Here is a 9,157-nt window from a genome sequence, read left to right as displayed (position 1 = left end):
TAGTTCATACTTATTCAGATGTCCTTAGTTTGTCTTGATCTTCCCTTTCTGTTCCAGGATCTTACCCAGGACATAACCAGGATATGACTTACTCGTACTCGTTCTGTCTCTTTCGACTGTTCTAGGCTGGGACAGGGTCTCAGATTTCTTTTCTTTTTTTTTTTTTTGATGATGATTTTAAACAGTGGCCAGATATTTTGTAAAATGTATTTCGATTGAGATTTGGCTGATATTTCTTTCATGATTAGACTGGGTTTTTGGGAAGAAGACCACAGAGATAAAGTGCCATTTTTATCACATATCAAAGGTGTATACTGTCAACATGACTTACCACTGTTGAGCTTGAGTTTCATTACCTGAACAAAGGCAGTATTCATTAGGCTCATCCACTGTGAAGTTACTCTTCCTTCTGCTTTCCATACCATCCTCACTGGAAGGAAGTCATTATGTGCAGTTCACACTTGATTGGGGGATTATACTTCAATCCTTTGCTGCTGCTGCTGCTAAGTCGCTTCAGTCGTGTCCGACTCTGTGAGACCCCATAGACGGCAGCCCACCAAGCTCCCCCATCCCTGGGATTCTCCAGGCAAGAACATTGGAGTGGGTTGCCATTTCCTTCTCCAGTGCAAGAAAGTAAAAAGTGAAAATGAAGTCACTCAGTCGTGTCTGACTTTTAGTGACCCTGTGGACTGCAGCCTACCAGGCTCCTCCATCCATGGCATTTTCCAGGCAAGAGTACTGGAGTGGGGTGCCATTGCCTTCTCCATCACTCCTTTAGGGTGGAGCATTTACATACATTGTTAGAATTCTTCTGCAGGGGAGACTGTCTCATCTCCATTTATTTATTTACATAATTGTTAATTCGTATCAGCAAACAATCACGGACATTTACTTTATACTTTGGATTATAATCCAAATTTACTTTTATAATTTTGTTGCTCAGATTATTCTTTATTTTCACCATTGGATGCTCTTGTGCTGGGTCCTGTGATCATCTGACATACCTCTATCATTTCTTTTTCAAGAATTCCTTAGTCTGTGGCACTATAAGAACTTCAGACTCATCTTGTATATTTATTGCTTCAGTCCTAGAACCAGCCTTTTCTTCAAGGATCTCTAGTTCCCTTGGGGAATGATATTGCCTCTGGATACTAGATATGCTTCTTGTGATGGGATGTGATAGAACTTTTTCAAGCACTGGGGATTCAAAGGGGCATTTCTTCTCTACAGGTATAGATTCTGCCTAAGTCTGTAAGGCAATGGCACCCCACTCCAGGACTCTTGCCTGGAAAATCCCACGGGCGGAGGAGCCTGGTAGGCTGTAGTCCATGGGGTCGCTAAGAGTCAGACAGACTGAGCGACTTCACTTTCACTTTTTACTTTCATGCATTGGAGAAGGAAATGGCAACCCACTCCAGTGTTCTCGCCTGGAGAATCCCAGGGATGGGGGAGCCTGGTGGGCTGCCATTTATGGGGTCTCACAGAGTCGGACACGACTGAAGCGACTTAGCAGTAGCAGTAGCAGCAAGTCTGTAAGACCTTATTTTTCTGGTTTGTTAGACGAGTAGACTTTGAGGACATAGATGTGACAGAAATGAATCACTGACATCTTTGGAAGGGAATGAGATTGGCTAAAATAATGGTCACTAAAGGAGTATCATTTGGCCACCCCTCAAATATGGAACAGCTGACGTATCAGGCAGGGAAAACATAAAAGGGTCTGTTGTTTTGTTACTGGATGGCTCATTAACAGTTATTATAGCACAGATGTTATTGTAAAGGTCTGCTGACCAAAGAAATCAAGCTTTTACTGGAAATATAGGATAAGAATGATGCTTTGGGGTTGGACTGATGTGGATTTGAATCTTTTTGTTATAGATCAGCCTTCGATCTTGGGTCTGCTCCTCTAAGCCTCATTTTTCTCACCTGCAAAAGGAATATAATGATCATATCTGTTTCATGGAGTTGTTCGAGGATTAATGAGATATTGCATATCAAGTGCTTAGTCTCAGTGTCTGTATAGCAAGCACTCAATAAATGCAAAACTTCCTGAAATATGCCAGGGAGCACCTGGATTAGGGGAAAACATGTAGAAAAGATGTCAGGGTATAAAAGACCTATTCAGACACCTGAAAGTAAATTTTATTACAACAGCAGATTTTGACCTTTGGTGTGGCCAGCTTTAGGAATGGGTCAAAACTATTTCAAGGCCCAAAGTATGGCAACTCCCAGGCAGAGCCGTTAGTGGTAGATATTTTTTCCATGTAGGGGTGGAGGCATTGCTGTATTGCTCAGATTCTGATTAGTTTTCCTTGTGCCAACCCTACAGAGAATGGGGAGTGGACTTGCCTCCTCTCCTCCACAAATTCCCCAGGCAGATGGCCCAGGGGAAAGAAAAGGTGAACAGAGCAGTGGAACGGTTATATTATTCTAATGGCCAGAGGCCAGCTCCCACTTCAGCTCTTGATTTGGATCAGAAGCAGATCTAAATAGATGGATAGTTTTGTGCTCTTGCCTGGAAAATCCCATGGACGGAGGAGCCTGGTGGGCTGCAGTCCATGGGGTCGCTAAGAGTTGGACAGGACTGAGCGACTTCACTTTCACTTTTCACTTTCATGCATTGGAGAAGGAAATGGCAACCCACTCCAGTGTTCTCGCCTGGAGAATCCCAGGGATGGGGGAGCCTGGTAGGAGGCCGTCTATGGGGTCTCACAGAGTCGGACACGACTGAAGCGACTTAGCAGTAGCAGCAGCCCCTGGGAGAGCCATCTCTGGGAGGGAGAGCTTGTTCTACCTCCCTTGCTGGGAAGTTATGAAGAGTTTGGCAACAGATGTCAGAATCACTTGTGGGGTCCCAAGGACTGTGATGCCTGTGGGCGTCTTGATGGAGATGGTATCTCAAATAAAGGTCATGGTAAGAACAGAGCTGCTCTCTCTCAATGAAACTCCCAATGGGATGGAGTGGCCTCCATCTCATTATTACACTGGTCTTATCTCTGATTGCTATTTGGGTTGGTGAGGTCACTAGCAAGGATAGCATACACTCAAAATTCTACCCCAGGGACAGCAACCCCAGGGGCAAACATTTCTTGATTGCCTCATGTTATGGGTTCAACAGTCTTCCCCAAATTCATATATTGAAGCCTTGATCCCCAGTGTAACTGCAGGTAGAGCAAGGACCTTTGGGGAGATAATGCAGGTTATCTGAAGTCAAAAGAGCCAAATGAAACAGACTCAGACATTGAGAACAAGCTAGTGGTTACCACTGCCAGCCAGTATTTTATAAGAACTATAGATAGAATATACTTTTAAGAATTGTGAGTATTTCGTATACCTGAAACTTATATAATATTACACATCAACTATACCTCCATAAAGGGCTTCCCAGGTGATGCAGTGGTAAAGAATCTGTCTACAAATGCTGGAGACAGGAGACACAAGTTTGATCCCTGGGTCAGGAAGATTCCCTGAAGTAAGAAATGGCAACCCACTCCAATATTCTTGCCTGTGGAATCCCATGGACAAAGGAGCCTGGTGGGCTACAGTCCAAGGGGTCGCAGAGAATTGGACATGACTGAGTGACTGAGCATCTGTATCTCCATAAAAAGTCAAATAAAATTACTATGAAATAAACTATTGAATTTTCAAGTAGAAACAAAGTCCCCTAGGGAAAAAAAGTAGAGCTCGCTGTTTCTGTCCATCTGTCTCTCTGTCTCTGTCTCCTGCTCTGTACATGAGTGGGGAAGAAGTTATGTGAGGACGCATTAAGAAGGTGTCCATCTAGAAACTGGGAAGAGAGGACTTACCAGAAACCAACCCTGACGGTACTTTTATTTTGAAATTCTGGCCTCCTCAGTGTGAGAAAATAGATTGCTGTTGTTTTAACCACCCTGTCTGTGGTTATTTTTTAATGGCAGTCTGAGCGGACTAATAAACCTCATGCTTTTTCTTATTGCATGTGTGAAATAATTTATTTTCTTGTTTGTGATCTGGTTCTTCCTGTACTCTAGCCACATAATAAAATGTACTCCATTTACGAATTTGCTTACGTTTAATGGCATTTCTTTCTGGTGAGTGAAGAATCCAGCATTTGTTCAGGCAAGTGCACCATTGATGAATGTTCACATTTTGGTTTCACTGTAAACAAGCTTCTGTGAGAGCATGCTAAGTTGCTTCCATTGAGTCCTACTCTGTGCGACCCTATGGATTGCAGCCTTCCAGACTCCTCTCTCCAAAGTGGCTCAAGTTTAAAATCCAGAAATGAATTGGTAAAGGAATTAGTGAGTATTTATCCCCAACTGCTTTATATCTCTAAGGATGGTCTTACTTTTTGACTAAGATAATCACGATGGTGTGATCACTCACCTAGAGCCAGACATCCTGGAATGTGAAGTCAAGTGGGCCTTAGAAAGCATCACTATGAACAGAGTTACTGGAGGTGATGGAATTCCAGTTGAGTTATTTCAAATCCTGAAAGATGATGCTGTGAAAGTGCTACACTCAATATGCCAGCAAATTTGGAAAACTCAGCAGTGGCCACAGGACTGGAAAAGGTCAGTTTTCATTCCAATCCCAAAGAAAGGCAATGCCAAAGAATGCTCAAACTACCGCACAATTGCACTCATCTCACACACTAGTAAAAATGCTCAAAGTTCTCCAAGGCAGGCTTCAGCAATATGTGAACCGTGAATTTCCAGATGTTCAAGCTGGTTTTAGGAAAGGCAGAGGAACCATAGATCAAATTGCAACATCTTCTGGATCATGGAAAAAGTAAGAGAGCTCCAGAAAAACATCTATTTCTGCTTTATTGATTATGCCAAAGCCTTTGACTGTGTGGATCACAATAAACTGTGGAAAATTCTGAAAGAGATGGGCATACCAGACCACCTGACTTGCCTCTTGAGAAACCTGTATGCAGGTCAGGAAGCAACAGTTAGAACTGGACATGGAACAACAGACTGGTTCCAAATAGGAAAAGGAGTACGTCAAGGCTGTATATTGTCACCCTGCTTATTTAACTTCTATGCAGAGTACATCATGAGAAACGCTGGACTGGAAGAAGCAGAAGCTGGAATCAAGATTGCCAGGAGAAATATCAATAACCTCAGATATGCAGATGACACCACCCTTATGGCAGAAAGTGAAGAGGAACTAAAAAGCCTCTTGGTGAAAGTGAAAGAGGAGAGTTAGAAAGTTGGCTTAAAGCTCAACATTCAGAAAACGAAGATCATGGCATCTGGTCCCATCACTTCATGGGAAATAGATGGGGAAACAGTGGAAACAGTGTCAGACTTTATTTTTTTTGGGCTTCAAAATCACTGCAGATGATGATTGCAGCCATGAAATTAAAAGATGTTTACTCCTTGGAAGGAAAGTTGTGACCAATCTAGACAACATATTCAAAAGCAGAGACATAAATTTGTTCACAAAGATCTGTCTAGTCAAGGCTATGGTTTTTCCAGTGGTCACGTATGGATGTGAGAGTTGGACTGTGAAGAAGGCTGAGCACCAAAGAATTGATGCTTTTGAACCGTGGTGTTGGAGAAGACTCTTGAGAGTCCCTTGGACTTCAAGGAGATCCAACCAGTCCATTTTAAAGGATATAGGTCCTGGGTGTTCTTTGGAAGCACTGATGCTAAAGCTGAAACTCCAGTACTTTGGCCACTTCATGCCAAGAGTTGACTCACTGGAAAAGACTCTTGTGCTGTGAGGGATTGGGGGCAGGAGGAGAAGGGGACGACAGAAGATGAGATGGCTGGATGGCATCACCGACTCGATGGATGTGAGTTTGGGTGAACTCTGGGAGTTGGTGATGGACAGGGAGGCCTGGCGTGCTGCGATTCATGGGGTCGCAAAGAGTGGAACACAACTGAGCGACTGAACTGAACTGAACTGAAGAAAATGTGGTGCCACAAGGGGGCGCTGCTGGAAACCTGCTCTAGTGGTAGAGCCAACCATTCATAGAAGAAACATCTCCTGGAGAATGGATTCTGGAGAACAGGTGTGTTTGTGGAGCATTTGTGGCCTCACTGGACACATGCACAGGCCCCCACTTACTAAACCCAGGGACTCCTGAAGTGGAAACACATCCCTAATGCTGTGACAGCTCGCAGGCTCAGATAAGTTCAGATGTTTGTCCAGAGTCACTCAGGTAAACAAGATGAGATTCAGACCTAATGAGTAAGTAAGATGTGGCACTGGCCTATCAGGGAGGATTTATAACCTCAAGGACACTGGTCAGCACTGAAACAATGCTGGTCCCTGTGTGTCCTTGAAATCAGAGTCGCCAGCCAGGTGTTACCATTTGGGTCAAAAAGTTCCAGGAAGTTCCCTAGTGTGGGAGAAATAGTCCCCACACTGACCATCGTGGGGTCTGTGCCCCAAAAGCCCTCTTGGGGAGAGTGCTTGATAATGGGAAGGGGGTGTGTAGGGTTCCTAGTTTGATACCTCTCTCCAGACTGAAGAATCTTTTTAATTGAAGTGTAGTTGACTTACAATGTTGTGTTAGTTTCAGGTATACAGCAAATGATCAATGGATAATTAATGGATAATAATTGATAATTAAAAATTATCAATAATTATCAATGATTCAATTATCTCTCTCTTATTTTTCAGATTATTTTCCATTGTAGATTATTACAAGATATTGAATATTGTTTCCTGTGTCACACAGTAAATCCGTGTTGCTTGTCTATTTTATGTGCGGAAGTGTGTGTCTGTTAATCCCATGCTTCTAATTTATCCTTCCCCACTCTCTTTCTCCTTTGGTAGCTGTACATTTGTTTTCTGTTTGTGAGCCCGTTTCTGCTTTGTATATAGATACATTTGTATTATTTTTTAGATTCCACATATAAATATCGTATGATATTTGTCTTTGTACGACTTACTTCACTTAGTATGATATTCTCTAGGTCCACCCATGTTACCGCAAATGACAATATTTTATTCTTTTTATGACTGAATAATATTTCATCGTGTATAGCTATAACATCTTCTTAAATCATCTCTTGCTGGGCATTTGGGCTGTTTCCACAGCTTGGATATTGTAAATAGTGCTGCTGTGAACACTGGGGCACATGTTTCTTTTCAAATTAGAGTTTTAATATTTTCTGCTCAGGAGTGGGATTGCTGGATCATATGGTAACTCTATTTTTAGTTTCTAGAGAAACCTCCTTACTATTCTTTGTAGTGGCTTTACCAGTTTACATCTCCACCAACACTGCAAGACGGTTCCCTTTTCTCTACCTCCTCTCCAGCATTTGTTATTTGTAGCCATTTTGATGATGGTCATTCTGACTGGTGAGATGAGATACCTCATTGAAGTTTTGACTTACATTTCTCTAAATATTATCAGTGTTGAATATCTTTTCATGTACCTGTTGGCCATCTGTATGTCTTATTTGGAGTAATGTCAATTTAGGTCTTCTGAGCATTTAAAAAATTTTTTTTTTTGATATTTAGATATATGAGCTTTTGTATAGTTGGGAAATTAACCTATTGTCAGTCACATTTTTTCAAATATTTTCTGGGGAGTCTTTTTCTTTTCTTTCTTTTTCCTCTTCTTCTCTTCCTCCTTCTTTTTAAACAAATGAATTACTTCAGTTGTACTTTACCTATCATCCTTGATATATTTTTGTCAGCAAGCATGTATCACCAAGAGTCTGCCTATTATTGAACTACTGTAAAGATTTAGAGCTTTGGGACCTTGAAGTTCTGTGGATGACTGTGGACTTTGAGATCCTTTCTCTTGGAGTGAAGGGAACCCTGAACAGGATTGAGAAGATAAGGCCAAGAAAGAACCACTAAGGGGACCTGTGGAGGCAGGAGGGCTTCCATGGGAGCTCAGATGGCAAAGAAGTTGCCTGCAATGCAGGAGACCCTGGTTCAATCCCTGGGTTGGGAAGATTCCCTGGAGAAGGGATAGGCTACTCACCCCAGCGTTCATGGTCTTCCCTGGTGGCTCAGACAGTAAAGAATCTGCCTGCAATAGGGGAGACCTGGGTTTGATCCCTGGATTGGGAAGATCCCCTAGAGAAGGAAATGGCAACCCACTCCAGTATTCTTGCCTGGAGAATCCCCATGGACAGGAGAGACTGGTGGGCTACCGTCGGTGGGGTCCCAAAGAGTCAGACATGACTGACTGACTAAGCGCAGCATGGCATGGGGGAGGCAGGAAATATTAGGTTCTGGGAAATGCAGCTGGGAAGAAGGGTCAAGAGCAAGCAGAAGGACAACACTTATTGAGTGTGTTTGTTTATCTAATAACGCAGAACTCACGTCCATTTTACAGATGAGGAAACTAAAGCAAATGACAGCTAATACCTGGCAGAACTGTCACCTGAACCCGACGCCAGTGCCCCACGTCCTTCCATGGTATCTGGCGGCCTCTCAGAAACCACGGTCTTGATCCTCACCAGACCCCCACCACTTCTCTTCTCTAAACAGTTTCCCTCAAATTCAGGAACAGGTGTGTGCCTTGTGGGCAACTCTGAAATCAGCCATCGGGTGGGGATACTATCTGACTGTGGTTCAGACTGCCTCCCTGGGGAGGATGGGAGTGGTGAGGTCTGTTGGGATTGCCCTGTGCTGGGTGCTTTTCACCATATTTACTTAGTTCTTCCAACAACTCTGGGAAATAGATATTATCTTATTTTCTAGAGAAGGATGTTGAGGATCTGCCCACAATTATCCAACTTGTGTCAGTGTGTGTCTGTCTGTAAAGTCCTGCCTCCCAGCAGGCTGGGCTCGCAAAGACAAAGTCATTCTGTGCTCTCAGGATACACAGCCTGATGGGCAGGGTGACGAGGAGGGGTAGCCCACTTGAGCCTGGGCCGGGGTGTCTAGTGAAGGAGAAGGGTGGATGAGGTCACTTTGGTTACTGAAGGGAAAGTTAGGTGAAACAGAGTTAAAATCACTCCTGTAAAAGATGCATGCACCAAATGTTCATTGCAGCACTGTTTACAATAGGCAAGCCAAGGGCAAGGGATATTTAGGGACTTTGGGAAGGTCACATACACACTGCAATACTTTAAATGGATAATTAGCAAAGACCTATTGTATAGCACAGGGAACTCTGCTCAATAGTATGTGCCAGCCTGGATGGAAGGGGGAATTGGGGGAGAATGGATACATTTATGTGTACGGCTGAGTCCCTTTG

The sequence above is a fragment of the Bos taurus genome, chromosome 3 (genome assembly GCF_002263795.3).
Source record: "Bos taurus isolate L1 Dominette 01449 registration number 42190680 breed Hereford chromosome 3, ARS-UCD2.0, whole genome shotgun sequence".
In the NCBI taxonomy this organism is placed as follows: Eukaryota; Metazoa; Chordata; class Mammalia; order Artiodactyla; family Bovidae; genus Bos; species Bos taurus.
This window is presented reverse-complemented; position numbering follows the sequence as displayed.